The sequence below is a fragment of the Saccostrea cucullata genome, unplaced genomic scaffold (assembly GCF_032062105.1).
Source record: "Saccostrea cucullata isolate Sc308-1 unplaced genomic scaffold, CSIRO_AGI_Scuc_v1 ctg7751, whole genome shotgun sequence".
NCBI classification, from domain to species: Eukaryota; Metazoa; Mollusca; class Bivalvia; order Ostreida; family Ostreidae; genus Saccostrea; species Saccostrea cuccullata.
The window spans coordinates 1-21140 of NW_026926879.1; the positions used below are offsets into that span (position 1 = coordinate 1).

Genomic DNA, 21140 nt, shown 5'->3' on the forward strand with positions numbered 1-21140 from the left:
AAATTTTTTTATTCAAATGAAAAATTTTTGAACTGAAATTTAAAAAAATTTTTTAAAATCCGGGGGAAAAATAATTAAGGAAGAAGAAACAGAAAGGAATCAATAGATATTTCCAAAAGAAAGTTCAAAAGACTTAATAAGCGCTAAAACTCACTGCATTGTTTTCCCCTTAAAATTTTAGATGCATCGGGGGGGGGGGGGGGGGGGGGGGGTGTTTGCTGAATAGACAGCGCGCGATGTGTTGTTTAAATTATTTGAATTAATTGTACATGAAAATATATATTTATTTATATGACAAAATATAAATGCATAATTTTAATTATATGCGAAATACAATATGAACAAATTGTCAAGTTTACTTTAAAAATATTTCACAATTGATTGAAAAGAAATTGAACTAATAAAAAAAAGATTTTCTATATTAACTGTTTTTTAATAAAGGCACTGTCTTTTTACTGTTTTGTGTATTGTGGTATTTGCGCTTTCTAGAAATAGACCCCTAGAAACCTCCACCTTTTAAAATTTTTTTCATTTCCTTACTTGTTCAGTTTTCTTGAAACAACGGGGTGCTCATTAATATGTAACCCTTATGTCTACTAGTAAATGTTGTGACAACTTATTTATATTAATTTTGAGTTTGAATTTTCCCGCTTTTGAATATAGATGACGGTCAATGTGTATCAAGAAGCACATGTGTTTGAACTTAGTACGTCCCCATAGTTCCTGAAGTAAAAGAAAACAATGATAATGTAAAATATACTTGTATATTTTCAGCACTTGAATGCAAAATTTGTCTGAAATATTTTGATCTTAAACAATGAAATATTTTATATATCGGGGCATAAATTCTATTTATAGAACGAATTAAATTGTGATTGTTGGAGAAACCCACTTGTGCATGAACAAGTGTATTGATGTTAGTGTGTATACTATACGACAGCAATTAATTACTTGTGATGGTTATAAATTAATTTTTAACTAATTAAAAGTCTCAGACATTTTAACAGACCTGTAAATTGCAATCAACAGAAAGTGACAAATATGCCTATTGCATAAAACTCTGTTACGTGATTCGCATTGAGTTCACAAGAGGTGCACAAAATGTGTACAGTAAACGCTAGGATTCTAGTGATTTGAATACTTTTATAGAAAGTTATGTAACTGCTAAATTAAATTGGAACACAATTAAAAATTCATGCATAGGGGAGGCATGGGGGCAACATGGGATGCCTGGGGTACCGCCATGCAAAAACAGCCTTGTGAAAACACTCTTAAAGAGAATAATTCTTCTTGAACAATGAGAGGTATAACCACTTTCTTTCAATTTCCATTTCATTTTATTTAAAAATTTAAAAATTAAGTTTCATAAAAAAGAAACTGGAGATGGCTTAAAAATTTAGAACTGACCTTGACCTTTGACCTTTAAATAATGTTCATGGTCCAGGGCTACGGTTACATGGCAGTTAACCCCATTCCCCAAATAATTTATATTTAAAACTTTATAAATTTTCATCATTAGCATAAAAGCCTTGAAGGGCAATAATTAATGTAAGGTGTACTCACATCCTTTAGCATTAGAAATTGAAATTTTTCGTAAAGTTCCATGAAACAGTATTCCCAGTTTAATGTGTCTGAAGTTTATGGTTCCGGAGGAGTAGCGTTGAGCAAGGTTTTTCTGTATATGTAAATATAATAAATATTGAAATATGAAATCCAGAAGTATAAAAGAAATATGTTTAATCAAGTGTGTTTTTGAATTAAATCATTTCACGTGCACGCACGTGCATACATGAGCATGGTGACCCTATGATTTGGTAGAAGTCCATTACATCTATCTATGTTCTAAATCCAACCCCGTTTCGTTGATTACTGCTGGAGTTATAGCTGTTTAAACTTTTGAAAGTTTCAGCCAATCATATGGAACAGCACGTACAACCAGGTGTATGCATTTGCACGGTTACCATACCTTCTTGTAAAAGTTCTTTATATCTATCTATGTTCTGTATCCCCTCCTGTTTGGTTGGAAGCGAATGAAGTTATAGCGATTTCAAGTTTAAGCCAATCAAATTGCAGTGCACATGTTTTCATGATAATTCCTATATAACCTGTTGTAGGATATCTTATATCATGGCTATGATCAGATTTTCCTAGGATTTCATTTTAATACCAGAAAGATATAGAGACTTTAGTTTCAGCCAATCAGAGTGAATCGCATGCGCATGAGATCTTGCTATTTTGCTTATGTCATATTGTCTCTGCCACAAATATATCCTGATATTTTGATTTACAAAGCACTTATTGAGAACTGTAAAAAGTTATACCCAAATGAACTAGTGCTAAATGTAACAGGGACCGTTACAGATGTTCCCCCAAACGCTCCCCAGCTCCCTTTTATAGACATAATCCTTATAAGCATAATGAAATAAAATAAGCTCTTTGCATTTGAGACTTTATCAACGTTTACCCAGAAGCGTACCATGTTCATTCAAATTTTATCATAGCACACTTGTACAAGTGAATACATGTGCGTAATGACCATATCATATTGTCTACACAAACTTTATATTTTAATATGCTAAATATTAAAGTATTCAATCCAAAAGTATTAAAAAAAAACGCTCATTCGAGTGTATTTTTGATTTTACACAATTCACATGCACGCACGTGCATACATGAGCATGGTGACCATACCTTCTTGCAGAAGTCTAATACATGTATCGCTGTTCTTAAATCCCAACCCTTTTGGTTGAAAACCAAGGGAGTTATAACTATTAAAGTTTCAGCCAATCATATTGCAGCGCACGTACACGCACATCCATGCATGTGCATGGCGACCATACTATCTTGAAGAAGTCCATTATATATATCTATGTTCCAAATCCCATTCTGTTTGTTTGAAAACCAAGGGATTTTTAGCTGTTTGAAGTTTCAGCTAATCAGATTGCAGCGCACGTACACGCACGTGTATGCATGTGCATGTTGACCATACCATCTTGTAGAAGTCAATAATATATATAAATATGTTCCAAATCCCCTCGTCTTTGTTTAAAAAAGAAAGGGAGTTATAGCTACCTGGTAGTTAAAGTTTCATCCAATCAGATTGCAACAAACGTGCATGCACGTTTTTTTATGATCATTGCTATATATCATATTGTAGGATATCCTAATGCATGGCTATGTTCAAAATTTCAAAGGATTTCGTCAGGGTTTACGAAAGAAATTGAGACTTTAATATCAGCCAATCAGAGCAAAGCGCACGAGCATGCGCGTGAGATCTTGCTATATTGACCACGTCAACTTGTTTAAACTACTAATATATCCTTACATTATGAGTTTCAAAACATTTCATCACAAGATAGAAGAGTTACGGCAATTATAATACATCATATTTGTCATTTCACGAGTGGCATGTGCCAGCACGAGTGGCATCCCTGTGCCAGCTCTTGCAAGCACGTGCGCGCAAAATGACCTTTTTGCGGCAAATCTACATAAAATGTTTACTGACCCTAAAAACATGTTACCTTAGTCGGATGTGTAGTTTACCAGAATACTTGTGCACAAAAATTTCCCAGGAAGAAAAATAATAATAAGAAGAAACAGAGTAAAAACAATTAGTTTCCCAAATTTGTTTAGGAGACATGATTAAAACTGTCAGCGCACGTGTTGCACGTGTGCGCCAAATGACATTTTTTCTTCAAAGCTACATAACTTGTATACTGACCCTAAAAACATCTTTCTTTATTTGGATGTGTAGTTTACAAGAACACTGAATTACAAATTTAAAATTTCAAGGAACATACCTGTATGCATGTTTAAAAGTTTCAGTTGTAGTGTCAAGGTTTATTATAAGTGCCTAGGGCAAGAACTGTGAAAGGGTTCATGAATCACATAAGAGTGTTGTTATGTTGATGTAAATAAATTTTTAATTTATAATTGAACATGAAGTTAAGCTTATTTGATAGGTTATACTGAACATACATTTAATGTACCACACAAATAATCAGTGTTATAATCTCTTATAGGTATCTGTATTCCTTCAATGTGAAGAAGCACTCTATGAATATATTAAGTTTAAAAAAACAATTCCAATTATTGAATTTGGTATGAAATTGTAAAGCGATATTTATGAAAACACATAATCAAAAGCAGGTAAACAACATGTCCAGGGAGTAAGATTGGGAGCCTATGTAAATTATTATTCATAAACATATATTTATTGAGATGAACCAAAATATTTTGATTTTATTTTCCAATATCAATTTTTTTTTAATTCAATGACACTATACTAATGCAGAAAGTGTAGGGATGATTTAAAATTGAGCTGTTTGTGTAAATATCCCGTACGAAATTCAGAGACGTATTACAAGTTCAAGTTCAAGTTCATTTATTTCGCTCACACCAACATCAGTGGTACATGAGGTACAATATATAAATTAGTCGTCATAATTGTAAGAAAAATAATAAATATACATGTAATTATAAAACAATAACATAAATGAGAGGCAGAACATATTTGCAAAGTATAGCAATAAACATACAATGAAAAAAGAATAAAAAAAGAAAAGAGGGTATGGTAGTATTTAACTTATGGAGGACAGACGGTGTCGTTTATTTTAGATATAAATATACAAAGGTTTTTTAAAGATTTTAAATTCGTTGTTGACATAATTTCAAAAAACTTGGGTGTATTTGGCATTTTAAAATATCTGGGTTGTAAAAGATTCTTTCTAACACTATTCAATATTTTGCATTCTAAAATGTAATGAAATTCATCTGCTATTTGCCCTGTATTACACAGTTTACAAACTCTTTCATCTAATGGAATATTTGACCATCTACCAGTTTCGATTGGGAGGTGGTGGTTTGACGTTCTAAATTTTATTAATGTTTTTTGGAGTTTACTGGGTAAAATACTTAGATATTTTTCAAATCCAAACTCAATTTTAAAAATTTTGTAAATTTGACCTTTTGATGAGTTATTAATATCACTATGCCATTTTTGAATAAACTGATCTCTTAATCTTTGCTTCACTACCGCAAGTATCCAATTTCTGTCAATGGAACTTTGTTCAAACCAAATGTTAGAAAACCCACAAGATGTTAAAATTTTATAAATGAAATCTACCCAAGGATTTTTTGGACCTCCTTGAGAATATTGAGAATATAGATATTTATATAGAACACAAACTATTTTGTTTTCTGAAGAATTGGGGCTTAGCAATTTTAACCAGTACGAGACCATTCTTATAAAAATAGTAATATACAATGGGAATCGACCAGTCTCCCCATACACCATATACGAGGGCGTGCTACTCTTTAAATGGAAAATATGTTTTAAAAACCTTACTATTACATTAATTACCATCAACTTTCACTTCTCTAGCCTAACCTGCTGGGTGGTAATTACTTACAGATGTGTTGAGCATGTTTAGGAACGACTTATCTGTGATGTTGTAAACCTTTCTAAGAACAGCTTATCAATTTACATCCGGTTTGTGTGCAGTTCTATTTCCCACCCTAATTATCTTTAAAAAAAGTGAATTCATATATTATAGTGAATACACCTAATTGATGGAATTTTATTTTTATGTTGTTTAAACAAAACAGCATTTTTTCTTCAATTTACAAATTGTACTGAGTAGAACTTCCAGAAATCATAAAACTGTTTAGCTAACTAGGGGGTTGTAAACAACAGCATCTGCATCCAAGTATTTGCGCCAATTTTAAACCACCAGGCAGGTCATGCCAAGAACAATGAGATTAGAGAAAGCCACAACAAAGCACAGAGGGTGTAGAAGAGGTAATTATTATGAAAACATAGCTTAACATTGAAACTTTTTATCTATGAAAATAAAAGACAGCTGCATTTGCTTTTGATTTGCAGAGCCATATGTTAATAATTGAAAATTGGGTCAGTAGTATTTTGAATTACATAAATTACTTTCTAGTGTTTTTCTTTTTCCAGAAAATGATTTACATCTAAATCCTTATCACATTTGGAAAATTAATTGAATGATGAAATGGTCTTAAGAGGAGTAGAAAAGATCTTGCAATATTAAGAGTTGACCAGCAGCATAGCTTTCCATAAATGCAATGCCAGTGAACTGCAGCCATTGGAATTAGATTGCATCAGGAAGAAGATGACTGTTTGCAATGCCAGTTATAGAACATTCAAACTTCTTTTTGTGAATATTTCAATCTATGAAAATGTGATTGGGGAATGTGATGTGAAACGTGAATGACGGAATTGCTTGTGATTTGCATCTTTTATGCCAATTTAGGAGTAAAGAGAATGACAGGATTAATCGACATGATTCTCAAAACTGTGTTTCACTGTGATTGTTGGAGTGTTTCAACTCAGAACACTATAAAAGTCAGCCTTGGATGTTTAAATGCTGTGAAACGGTTAATGTAACTATGATTTAAAATAGAAAATTGAAGATTATGATTTTTAAATTTTAAGGACAATCCTTTATTTGAATCTCATTCACATTTTATAACACTGAAAAATATTAAGAAAATAAAAATGATGTATGCTAAGCTTAATTTGTCTAATCTTTTTTATACATGTTATATGTAGTTAAAAATATTTGTACTACGGGTAATTAAAAGTTGATTGTACATTTATCTTCATGCTATAGTTGTAGCTCCCATAGCTAAAATATAATATTTAGTTCAAATCTATTTAAAGCAGGCGTATTTATTGTACAGGCGTATTTTTTTTCTACGGGCGTATTTTTTTCTACGGGCGTATTTATTTTGCAGGCGTATTTTAAGGGTATGCTTAAAATCTAGGCGTAATTCTATTTTTAAAATTTCCAGGCGTACTCATTTGCATATTTCGGCCAAAAATACGGGAGGATTACGCCTTGTGTACGCCCGTATTTTACATTATACGCCTGGTTTTATATATTCATTTCAATAGAGATTTCGAGAAGGATTTTTCAGAATTAAAATACGCCTGGATTTGTTTTAAAATACGTGTCTTAAATTTCGTACGGGATGTTAATAATCACTCATCACTAGAAAATGATATATTTAATCAATGACATCATTCATGCACTTAACTTTAAATTGAAAAAAATATAGAAATTTCCAAAATATGCTACTTCAATAGGCCTATTACATAAATTCTAAGGTGTCTTCAATATGAATGCCAAAATGATGCAGGGTCCTAATGCCGGCATAATGGGCAATCTTAATAAATTGAATGTGCTGGGTTGTTTTGGGGGTTAGGTGTTGGGGGGAGGGGTGCGGGGGGGATTTAAATTTTATGTGTTGGGTTGCCAAATTAGCAGGAAATGGAAATTAAACCCTTATTTTCAATGCATAAGAAATGTCTATATTAGCATGAAGGGAGTGGTACTGTTCCTTCACCCTTACTGACCCAGGTCTGATGCCTATGTTCCAAACATATTTTCTAAGAAGAGAGATGTTAAGTCTAGGAGTCTAACCTCTAACCTCCCTTTAAGTAATAAAAGAATGCTCTACCATAGAGCTAATAAAGTGAGGTAATACTGGTGTGTACCTAATCCTACTGAGCACCTTTCTAAGATAATTAAAACTTACATATTATCTGACTTGCTCTTTGAGGTGACCCAAAAACTCTCAAAATACTACATGTAATTCTTGTATCCTCATTAATATTAAACAGGAAGGAGTGGAATACTCCTTGTCACTTTAAGTTTTTGTTATTTTGGACCCAATGACATGTATGTCCATAGAATGCCAAAGGAAGCCTTTGATGACCGTTTTATACAAAAGAAAGTGTCGTTCGAAGTAAGGACAGTTATTTAATATCACAAATATTGAAAAACATACATAACATCACTGACATTCCAGAAGTATACGCCTGAAATATAGTACACATACCTTCAGATAGGCTGAAGAACGTAAACAAATAATCATTCGGAACCCCTTGGGCCATGAATTGAAATCGACCTAAGTAAGAGTTATCGCTCTTACCCCTATTAAAATATTACGGAACATTCCAGTAGTCGGAAATAAAAGAACATGGTAATGAGAGTTTCAATTTTTTTTATTGTGATGTATATGAATTGTAATAGATGTATTTATTATTGTTGTGATGCTTAAGAAATACCAGTGAATGTGTTGTTAAAAAATCATATTATTTGAGATAGGCGGTTTCAGTTAGCTTTCAATTCTTCTTTCTATCACTCGGCGTTTGTCATAATCCAAACTCATGTCCAGACTGTGTTCATAAATGCATTATAAAATGAAATTATAAAGCATTTGTTTTAAGGTATAGTCTTTTAAATATTTGCGGAATAGAACAAAATATATGGGTCTGATAAAAACTAATTTAGATTGTTTGAAGGAAAACCTGAAAATTTGAAAATTGGTTACCTAAGATAAATTGTAATGTAAAATTCATGTTTCTCATTTTTTGGGTAATTTTCCTTGTGATTTAAAGCAGACAATTTAATGAAATTTTAACTGAAAGAACACCCAAAAATAAAGAAAGTACTTTAGGAAGCGGTGGGAAATAAATCGTTATTCCTAGAAGATAATTTCAAATAATTGGAAAATAAAATTTGATGGATTACTATGGTTCACACATGTGACCAATTATAGAGCGTATTGGAATTTATTTTTCCCTAATGTTTGTTGGTCTAGCAAATTTTCTTTATATTCGATACGGCCTGAGTTACTGCTCATGTGCATTGCATTACAGATATGAAAATCCTCGTTTGTGGGTAATTCATCGTTTGTGGGTAATTCATCGTTTGTGGGTGCCGCTACAGTGCTGTACGTTTTTTATAGCTGAAACCAGATATTGTCCACAGAACTAGCCCCTTCAATAGTGAAGTGCCGAAGAAAATAATATATCATTACAAGGGAAGTTGAAATGACCTGAGCCCCCCCCCCCCTCCCATTTTTTATTATGATTGTTTTTTCATATACCTGTACATGAATAGTAAATGTAATTAAGGTAATTGTAATTAATGTACAAACAGTGGAGAATTGAGATAAGAAACAAATCTATAGATCAAGAATGGAAAGAAACGAAGGAAGAGATGTATGTTTAATGAAATAAAAGAAGAGAATAGGAATGATTAAATAAGGAAACAAATGCTGGAAATAAAAGGAAAATATCAAGATGTCAGTGTGTATAGAGAAAGAAAGAAAGGAATAGAGATTATTTAAGAATGAAGAATGAAATCGTAGAATATAATTAAAATGAAAGTGGGGGTAGGCTAATTATAAGAAAAAAAATTAAACCCTAGAAACAACCTGACAAGCCAAATAAAAGAAAAGGGTGGTAAAGTGCCTAGTCTCAACCCTGAAATCCTATATGGGGGGGGGGGGTTAGGGTGGGGTATGTTCAGACTGCATTGACAAATTTCTTTCCGAACACCGCCACTTTCCCCGTTGTAAGCTTCGGCTACAATATGTCAGGGGAAGGTAGGGTGTGGATGTGTGTAGGCTAAATCTGTGTATGAATGTCTGAAATTTATCTGAAGTCTATATTTGTAAAATAAATTAGTGGTGGGGATGGGGGACAAAGATCATTTCTAACCCCCCGGCTCAGACGCCTATGTAATGTATTTAGAAGAAATTTCATGCTTTTGATGTGATTGAATTCATTAGTTGTCCGTCAGCCGTGTCAAATTCCGGATTATAAACCGCATCCGAATAACCTCTTTATTGATGCCTGATAACAAGTAGACCTAAGATATATCAGATATAATTTAGATTTATGAGCTGTAAATATTATGTAATTCAAAATTACAGACGTAATTGAACTGGATTATAAGTTAAAATTGATATCTTCTTGACCATGTAGAGTATAGTGATCAGAAATCGAAAGTGTAGGGATATATAGTGTCGTCATCCCTACTGACGGTGGGAAAAACCTGGCGGGAGTACGAGCATACATGAGGGGCCCAATGGAAGACTAAGTTTTGTTGGAGGTTTTCTGGGTTGGAGAGATAAACTTTCTAAAGAGAATGACATGAAATATGTAGGTGAAAGTACTATTTATGTGTGTCACTTTGTTTCGTGAAACATAAGTTATAGGTACTAGGCTGAGGTAATTTTATTTTCCCTCGTCGGCCCGCCTGCCATAGGTCTCCTCCAAAGAAAGGTGCATGTGTCGGGTTGACATCTTTTATCATCTGTACTCGTGGTATTTATTGATTCAAGGTGTCATATGCAATTTTCTTGTCCGATGTTGCCAATGCAAAACTGGGAAGCTTTTAAAATTATCAGGTTGGTCACACACACACACACACCCTCACACCAAATGTTCATTTAACCCCCGGTTGGTGGTCAATCGCCCATATCGGCGTCTTTATTACCCCCCAAATGATGGTCTTTTCTATGTAAATTTAAATTCTTATTAAAAAAAAGCAAAAGCTCTTTTATCTAGAGGATAGGATGAGATATTTGATTAATGATGAGGAAATTCTCCCCGTCAATCACTTTTCGATGTGTAGGAGCTCTATTATGGTACTTGTAGATTTGGAAACGGAATTAAGTTATATTACCGAATTACCAATTCATATGTTTCCGATTACAACAAAATAGTCGAATTACAATAATCACTGATAAATTACCTTTGAGATTGTTATGATGAATGTGGTATAATGCTGTTGTAGGATGGCGGATTGGACAAGAAAGAAAGTAAGAGAAATGGTATGTACGATTTTAAATTATGCAGATTATACTCCTCATAAATCCTTGGCCTACGTTGTTCATAGAAATCGGGATTTCTTTCCAGAGTTCACAACAGAGAAACACAACTAAACAACGATCCGTAAGATAACAATCAATTATAAGAATAGCCATGGTGTCATCCAACATCTTCTAAATATGTGATTAAGAATCTATATGGAAGCTTCAGATTAGTTGAATAAATAATGAATAAACATAACTCAATTATTGCTTCATATTTATTCTTGAAAAAACTTTGATTTAATTTTTTATCACACGTGTCTTTAGTTATGGCGATGACGAAATATCTGCATACCTGATAGACTTGAGATCACGTGACGGAAAAAAATCACGTCTTTTTGCTTCACCGTAGGCCAATGGTTTATGAGCAGAAGAGCGTATCATAAAACCTAGGTTGGTGAAGATGACATTGCTTATGAATGTTGTACCTAATTTTGGACGAATCCACCCAGCTCTGACATTGGCCCTGCAGGGTTCGACACTAACATTTTAAGGCTTTGGTCCGGTCGGACTGGTGCTTCTTTACTTTTACTAGTCTGCGGGCAATTTTACAAGTCCGTCAAAATATAATTATAAGTAAATAAATAAAATTTACGTTGCAATGTATTTCATACTCTTTTGAAATAAACAAAGCATTTATATGAAATGTTTATACCAAGAATTCGTTGAAATGACTGAATCAGGTACTACTGTGTCAAACAAAATCATGATCGGTAAAATGTTTAATTTCATACCAATGAGTCCTAAAATTAGGCGCCGAATTGACTCAGAATTACCTAACTTCCCGCCAAGAAGATAGAAAGCTAAAAATAAATGCGGGGTTTTCCAGTGAAAGTTGTCGAGAATTTGAACATTGGTAAATTCTTCTTTTTTTCCTCAGAAAATTTTATTAGTCCGTTAATCGACTAATTAGCTACAAATTTTGTTAGTCCGAATGAAAATGTATAAGTCTGAGACTAACGGACTAACGTTAATGTCGGTCCCTGCCCTGACTTTAGAACATTCATTCGTCAGTCTTTCACTTCATATTATATACATCAAACATGAATATGTATCAGGACACTTTTCCATTATAGAAGATTTTTTTGACATTGGCGCCTGATTGATGAAACCCAGAATATTAGCAGCGGTTTTGGAAAAAGTAATCATTTCATAAGTTCTATGGTTGATTCAAAGACCTCGTCAGCAAATACGAGTTGATGATTTAGCCCACTGCTGACTGATGTTTGTCATACTTATTGTTAGGCCCTAATTTTTAACACTGTAATGAAGAGAGGTTATTTTTTTTTATTTCCTCAGCATGACTAGGAGCACTTGGTGGATAAGACTTGTTGATAGGGGCTGCTCAGTCCTCCATGGCACCTGATGCCACCTTTGAGTTTTTAAGTTTTGTGATTGCTGTGCTTTTAATTTATAATTTATTTACACATTTTGATATAGAACATGTTTGTTGATCTCCATATCCTTTATTCTGATGTACTTGTAGCAAACTGATACATTGGCCAATGTAGAGTTGAAGGAATTGTCTAGATCTTCAGGAGAAGGAGAAAAGTGTAAGGAATTGTAATTAATTAAGGTTATACTGTAGTGCAGAAGTGTACTTGGAAACATACATGCATCTCAAAGTATTATGTAATGCCCTTTATAATTTATTTCTGAAATTAAAATGTTGAAGAGGGGTATAAATTCATATCCCCATGTCACCGGTTTCAGAGGTGTGTGAAAGTCAGTCAATATATCGGGTCTCAATAGGTAAGTGGTTAGAGCACTGGCATGGTACGCCAGAGGCCCTGGATTCGAGACCCGGTAGAGACATGATTTTTCACCAACTGTGACACCCATTTTAAAGGAAAGCAGCAAATAGCAATACATTTCACTCCTAAAAATCCAATCAGAACCCCTGAAACAAGTTATATATCTACAAATGGCACAGCTGATATTACATAATTTATACTGGCTTGTGAAAAGAATTTTAGAGTAGAAATATTTACAGTAATGTTATCACCCAATATGTAAATAGAGAAATGCCTATGTAATGGGAAATGATTCAAAAGGACGTGTTGTATTGACGTAATTTTTTTCAGATGAGGATTGTGCTATGAAATCAAAGCTTGCCAATATAAGAGCAGTCAGCGTGTAAACTTTGTATGACATTTTTGAAGAACTTGGCCGGTAAGTGCAATTGGTCAGTGCGTATTAGACATGGCAAGAATTTGTTTTTACAGCGTAGAGCTTTACCTTGGCGCATATCTATCTATGAGGAAAATCTCTGACTGTTCCTCGCTTTCCTTGTGTGCCCAATAATATTGTTGTCGAAGCAATACCTTCATTGTATCGGTCGTAGCAATATACTTGAGATTCATACAATCGCAACAGTCCTAATCATAGTTGCCAAATCACCTCCATTCATCGTTGAAGTTTACAACCCTTAACCTGATTATTTTAGCTCACCTCAATGCATTTTGGGGAGCTTATGTAATACCCTCGGCGTCAGGGTTATTAAGGTTAATATTTTGGAGCTAGTATTACAAAACTAGCCTATTGTTTGGAGAAAGAAACATTCATATGACATATGTTGATGTATTGTAGTGGTGCATTTGGAGTAGTGCATCGGTGTATAGAAAAGGACAGTGGGACGGAGTATCTTGCCAGGTTTATTAGCACTCCTTACCCAGCCGATAAGGCAACGTTGAAGAATGAAATAAGGATAATCAGCCAACTTCATCACCCCAGTATTGTTCATATGAAGGAGGCATTTGAGGATAATCATGGAATTATTTTAATTATGGAATTGTAAGTAGAAGAGGAATTGTATTGAAATATTCACAGTAGCCCATTTCTATGGCGTTGAGTGAGTCTCTATATCCTAATGTACTGATTGGTGAGATTTATGCATCCCAATGTGTCATTGGATGTATTCGCATTGAGAAATAGCAACAGCTGTAAACCAATATCTTTTGAAACGTTCACAATGAATGATATATGTAATATGAAAAAATGTCCATGGTATCTATAATTTATGATACTACAAATTAACATATGTTGTATACTTTTTACGCAAGAAAAATGTCAGGGTTAGGGTTAGATGAAATTGTACGGAGATGTTGCGTCTAATGACATGACTGACATATTGGGATTGATTAATGTAATACAAAGCACTTTAATGACTTGAAATTAACAACAAAATAACCAGAAATACTACAACAGTATAAAGCCTTAAATTTTTAATCTTAGCTTTAATTTCTCAATCTTCAATCCAAAGTTATCCGACCAAGCGATGATATTGACTAGTATTATGTATTTATCCATTTTCTCCATTTCTTGACCTCGCCCTATAGTAAGTCATACGTACTTGTAATAGTATAGTCATGGATGTTGTATAGATGCAATCACATTACTGCAGAAGGAATCTCTGACAATTGCAAATAAGATATGATATAAATTTATGAAACCCTTCAAAGTAAAAAGAATTGTGTTGAAAATGACTGTGAACATTTTAGGAGATGTCTGGTAAATTATAACCCTCCTTCATTCTGACCAGGACCCATGACTGTAGACCGTCAGTTGTTAAAACTATATATGATTTTTATTATTATGTTACTGGAGTCACTCACTTGACCTATATTTTGATATTTTGAATTTTTTTTTTGTTGTCTGTTGTTGATACTTTTGTATGTAATATATATAAGACCTCAAAGTGCTCTGATCTAGATCAAGTATAAAGTTATGGCCTAAGTCTGGTGGTTCTAAGTAACCCATAATTTTTACGCCAAAGTTTTCTGACTTGTTGGTATGATACAAGTCACTGATCATTGTAATGATATGATTTGTCAAGGTCCGATGTTGCATAGAAACAAAGTACATTTATTCCTTCATTATAACCTAATAAGTCAATTTCTGATCCTTGTGTTTTAGCTTTTGAATCCAGTACGTTAGTATTTGTTCCCACATTTACTGAATTTTATTTGTGGTTTTTACCCACAAGAGTTGCTCGAGTTATTCCTCGCACCCCATTCATGTGAAAAACTGAAAATGGTTATTCCTGGAACAGTAATTGAAAACTAATGGTGTCCTGAAACCCACTGCAGATGTGATTTTTAGGCCTTGCACACTCCTCGACTGCTTTTGGGTTAGTCTTATCATTCACCTAATAATTCTAGATTTTATTTGTTACACACTTTTCTACTGATTAGGGTTAGGCTATTCATTGGATGAGGGTTAGTCATAGTATTTAATATTCAATTGGATAAATTTAAAACACCTGTACCTTTGCAGACTATTACGATTTTATAAATTTGAATTTTTTAAATGCATTATACCAACGTTGGCTTGATCTTTCCACTTTGGATTTGTTATACACCTTAGACATAATAATTGGTTTATAGAAGTTGAGATGCTGTGGTTGAAAAAGAAATCATTTAGTGGTAAAGACAAGGCATTGTGAAATTTTGACTGTCAATGTTAGAAGAATTAGTGAACACCAAGATTATTTCATAGACATAGCCCTACACTGAATTTTGTGCTTTGATGATTAACCTATGTTAGTAAGGGGACGAGTTTTAATCTACTGCCACAATTTTAATATTCAGAATATTGCAGCAACTTTTTTTATTATCTTGCGTTGTGGAGAGTATCAATAGTTGAAGATAACAGATATCTAGTGAATCCTACGGACAATTCCATGAAAAAGAAAGATATATATATTTTATTACTGCCTAACACATTAACCCCTGTCATATCCCAGACTGATATTAGGTGTCAACACAGGATAATCTCCTTTTCACTGGTGACACTTGCCATGAGCCGTCTGTATTAATGGTGAGGTAGCTGGACAATCAGGTAGAGAACTTTGTATGATAAGTATTCTCTAAGAAATGGCTTGGAAGAAGGTAGCCATAGTAAAATGCACTGCATAGCTGAATGTGTGTTTACAAGGTAATGTTAGTAAACATTGGAATGTTATTTTTGAAAATCCATCTGTTAATGAGGTTGTTGAAATTTCTGTAACATCAATGTATCGGTGAGTAAAATTTGAGGAAGGAACTCCAATAACATACTGAAATAAAGTGATTGACCCCCTCATCAGAATGTATTTGTTTCATTATAGCCTTTCTGGAGAGGACTTGTTTACCAGGGTAGCATTAAAAGGATATGGAATAGAGGCCGATGTGATTTAATACATCCAACAGATATGTGAGGGCATCAAACACATGCACGAGAACAACATTGTCCATTTGGACCTCAAGGTCGGTAAAACAGAACTGTCTCATAGTCACTAAAGCTTGAATTGTAATACTTGATTTATCTATAACTTTTTTTTTATGTAATCCTGAAGCACAGAAAGCTAAGCTGAAGTACTCTGTTCCTTCATTGTTTGTTCTCCATTGGTAAATGTTTCACATGTTCAAATTCTTTTCAAGAATCAATGTGCCAACTTAAACGAATCTTGGTACAAATCCTATGTGTGTAATGTTGAGTGAAATAAAATCTAGGACAAAGTTGAAATTGAAATCCTTGTTTTAATTTTAGAAAAGGTGTGTTAAATTTTGTGCTATGACCTCTAGCAATTGTAGGGTTAGGGTTAAAAAGATGTGGAAATGTTTTTCAATCATGTATACATTTCTTGCTAATAATGAATGGTCCAGAATAAGATTATCTTTGATCCACAATATGAAATCTCAAATGTATGAGAATAGAGACATATGTGAAAAACATGAAGGACATATGTCTGAAGAGATGATGAATTTGATTTTCTGCTCTTTTCGTAGCCTTGGAATGTAGTTATTGATTCCATCAATCACTATCACCTGAAGATGATAGATTTGGGCCTGGCTGCTGAACTTAAACCTGAGAAGAAATTCAAAGTGACAACTGCTAATTCCGAGTTTGCAGCTCCTGAGATTGTAGTTTCCGAACGTATTGCTTTTTACACAGACATGTGGGCTGTTGGAGTGCTGGCTTATGTATTGTAAGTATGAAGTAGTTTATTATGGAAAATTAATCTCAATAAATAACAAGATGATGGTAATTGTCATGAACATAACAAATGAGAAATGAAAATATGTGCTAAGTTGAACTTGACCCTAAGATGAAAGACATTGTTGTTGCTCTTAATTCACATTTCTTATAATAAATGTTGTCTATGTACAGGATGAGTGGAATATCTCCCTTCGCTGGTGAGGACGAGCTGGAGACTAGGCAGAATGTAAGTCGTTGTGTGTGGGACTTCTCAGACCAGTGTTTTACTGAAGTATCTTTAGAATCCAAGGACTTCATCAGGAGACTTCTTGTTAGGAACCCCTAGTAAGTACACTTAGTACCATGTAGCCTATACTGCAACCTTTTATAAGATGAAGCTTTAACCACGAAAAATTGAACCTCATATTTAGGTCACGTGAGTAACTCAGGTGACCTATTGCTATCCGTTTTTGTCCGTCATTGTGTGTTGTGCGTCGTGTGTTAACATTTGAAGCTTCTTTTCTGAAACCATTTAACTAATTTCAACCAAATTTGGTATACAGCATCTATGGGTGAAGGGAAACAAAAATTGTGAATTTCATGGTCCCTGCCTCCCTGGGGCCTGGGGGGTGGGGCAAAAACCACTAGAATTATTGCAATCTTTAAAAATCTTCTTCTTTACTCCTGGACATCAAGCAGGCAAACTGTTGTTATGAATGTAATGAGCATTGAGTCCTTTACTGAAATTGTGAAATTCATGGCCCCAAGGTCAGGGGTTCTAGTGCTAGCGCGGGGCTATATAGATTATATAGTGAAAATGCATGATTTCTTTGAAAATCTTCTTCTCTGCTCCTAGGTATGAAATAAACTAACCAAGCACATTGTTATGATGAGCAAGAGTGCCTCTTCCAAAATTGTGAATTTTATGACCCCAGGGTCAGGGGTTCTGGTGTTAGGGCGGGGCTCTATTGGTTATATAGTGAAAATGCATTAATTCTTTGAAACTCTTCTTCTCTACTTCTGGGTATTAAATAAACTAACCAAGCACATTGTTATGATGAGAAAGAGTGCCTCTTTCAGAATCATGAATTTTATGACCCCAGGGTCAGGGGTTCTGGTGTTAGGGCGGGGCTCTATTGGTTATATAGTGAAAATGCATTTATTCTCTGAAACTCTTCTTCTCTACCTCTGGGTATTAAATAAACTATGTAATTAAATAGTTATGTTGATTAAGAGTGCCTCTTTCAACATTGTGAATTTTATGACCCCAGGGTCAGGGGTTCTGGTGTTAGGGCGGGGCTCTATTGGTTATATAGTGAAAATGCATTTATTCTTTGAAATTCTTTCCTTTGCTCTTGTGTTTAATGCCCATGATCGAAATATATATATTCATGATGAAGAAAGGTGCACCTAGCAAAATTGTTATTTTTTATGCCCCCGTCCCTTCCCTGGGTCGGGGTGAGAGTGGGGAGGGTACAAAGTATGAAAATAAGTTAAGGCTTTCAAATTTGCTCTTTGGTGTGTTAATCAACCATTTTATGATAAAATTTGCCAAATTTTGAAATATGTGGCCCCAGGATCAGTGGTTCCTTTTGGATGAGGTGTACAACTGGTTATAAAGTGGAAGTGCATTTTCTCTGAATGTTACTCTGACCTACCTCTGGATATTAAGTAAATAGAGTTAGCATGCTACGTTTAAATTATTATAAGCAATGATACCTCTTTCAGAATTGTGAATTGCGAATTCCATGGCATCTGGTTTAAAACATGAACCAAATTTAATTGTTTGAAAGTTGTTGCACAATTCTCAGGTGACCTATAAGGCCCATGGGCCTCTTGTACATAAATATAATGAAGGTTAGTCTTTATGAACTTTTTTGACCAATTCATGTTGAGTTGGAGGAAATTATTGTGTTTGGAAAAGTTACTTAATTAGGATATGAGAAATCTCCAACCTGTTGATGGTGCACATGATTTTGTTATAGTGAATTTTATGCTTTATGCTTTATAACATGAAATAAAAACCCATTTTTGGAACTTGTTACTGGAAACTCAGGTGACCTATAAGCCCCATGGGCCTCTTGTTAGTTTGATTGAGTATTTATTCCTATGTATATGTTTTGTTTCAAACTGAAGGAAACATAGATGTATTACATGTGGTAATGTCATTCTTTTCATTTTACAGTGAAAGGATGTCAGTTCATGAGAGCCTATAGCATGCCTGGCTGGTGGTAAAACATTCTTTACCTTATAAAAATTGTCAATATTTGCACAACTCTTTTTCAAATTCTTCTACTTGCCCACATGTATAAAATCTGTAAAAAATAATGTATAGATTTGAATATTACCCGAGAAATATAGATGCAGGTTAATCGTTTAGTTGTTTTAAATTATCCTGAAACTATTAATGTTGAATTTTTTTCTAGCAGAGTTGAGTTTAAACTTTAAAGCTTCATTGAGCAATTCAGATCAGAATTAGTCTGTTGTTGTTTTTCTTCGCAGTTGATAAAATTAGGAAATGAACTTAGGGCTATTCCAGAAAGAAATGTATGGGGGGGGGGAAGGCACTTTTGTTTTTACCCCACCACCCATACATATTTCATTGCTCTCTCCCCCACTGCCCATCAAATTAAAATTGCTTTGAATACAACCACCGATCTAAAATGAAAATACCTTTTAAAGAATTGTGTTTTAAGTTATGCATAATAAAATTTTTTGTAACTGCACTTTTTTCAAGCATTTGCACTTTATGCAATTTGAAATGAATGTTAGCTTTTGGGATGTACGTATCCAAACAATGAACTCATTTAAAAAGAAAAAAAAATAAATATGATGGAGATCTAAATATCATACACAAAACTTTCATTACTTTGAAAATAGTTTTAATATTTTTTAAAAAGAATTTAGAAAGCTATTTTCATGCAAATTGTAACAGAAAGAGAAGTTTTGTAAGAATATTTTTTTTGGGGGGGGGGTTAATCACGAAAGTTATGAAATGATGTAGGGCATTGTTTATTTAGTGGGACTTGAAAAAAAAACACAAAGTCTCAATCCCACTTAACAGCCATCTAGGCACTTGTTTCAGAAATATATATTTTTAAATTCATTTGTATGTTATGGCCGGGTTAAAAAATATATTCAAGGTAACACTCAACAGGTTAGGGATTGGTACATGTATGTGTTGACATAATATGTGTATATTGTTACTAACCCTGTTATATATAAACATAATTTTACACTGTTTTGGTATAGAGTAAAATATTTAACCTGCAAACTCCATAGTCATGCTCTTAGATACGGTTTTTTCCTACTTTCGGTTTTAATCAAGCGATCTCTCTGATAGTTTCTAATATCATTTTGCTGGAAGCAACTGAGAACACAAAGAAATCGTGTCCTAATCCTGCACTGTCATTGCACCATGTGCTTTTAAAATCATCTGCCCTTGTTTCCGGTTTATTCGATTCTACTTCACTTTCAATGTAAGCACACTTTTCTCAACAGTTTAGGATTTTTTTTTGTGTTTTTTTTAAATAAATACAAGTAGCAATATTTAGTGGCTTAAACAAAATGAAATGACGGAAGTTCTTTACAGTTGATTATTTGTAAGGGTAAGTGCAACCACCCATTAAAAAATATATTGGATGAGGACAACCACCCATGCAAATTTAATTGCTCCAGTCCCCATTAGCCATAAAAAAACATATATGAAATGCCGTCCAACCCTCCCATACATTTTTTTTTTATTTGGAATAGCCCTTATTTTATAAGAAGGCTAGTCCCAAGGGCGTTTTACCTATTGGTATTTGAAGAAAATGTGCCGTAAATCCGGTAGGACCGGAAGGCAAGGTCCTCAGTAGTCAAGAAATTGTGACGAAAGGGGACTCTTCTTTTCATAAAAGGTTTCATAGGCCTCGATACCAAGACCTGAACCTGTGTCGCTGAAATGCCCAAGAACTGCTCCAAAGGGGTGGCAAAAAGACCCAAAATTGAAAGGTCCGTATCTCTCTGAATTTTCGAGCAATTTTCAAAGTCTTGGTGTCGTTGGAAAGCTCCTGGCAAGTTCTGTCCACTGTCCGAAGACAGTTGTTCGAGATCAAAAACAGGAAAAGTTGTGAGAGATGAAAGATGTCTAAGTAAGCCGCGTTGGTACACCTAGGCAATATTTGCTTTAAAAAGCCTCCAAAAATGACATGATCTTTTAACACTTTACGGGTTAGGGTTAGGGTTAGGGTTAGGGTTAGGGGTTAGGGGTTAGGGGTTAGGGTTAGGGGTTAGGGTTAGGGTTAGGGTTAGGGTTAGGGTTAGGGTTAGGGTTAGGGTTAGGGTTAGGGTTAGGGGTTAGGGGTTAGGGTTAGGGGTTAGGGTTAGGGTTAGGGTTAGGGTTAGGGTTAGGGTTAGGGTTAGGGTTAGGGTTAGGGTTAGGGTTAGGGTTAGGGGTTAGGGTTAGGGTTAGGGTTAGGGTTAGGGTTAGGGTTAGGGTTAGG

At 34.2% G+C, this 21140-nt stretch overlaps 1 pseudogene; it reads left to right on the forward strand.

Annotated features, from left to right (window-relative positions):
* Nucleotides 1-10623: 10623 nt before the first annotated feature.
* On the forward strand, nt 10624-17001 carry LOC134272816 (twitchin-like; annotated as a pseudogene).
* The last annotated feature ends 4139 nt before the right edge of the window (nt 17002-21140 follow it).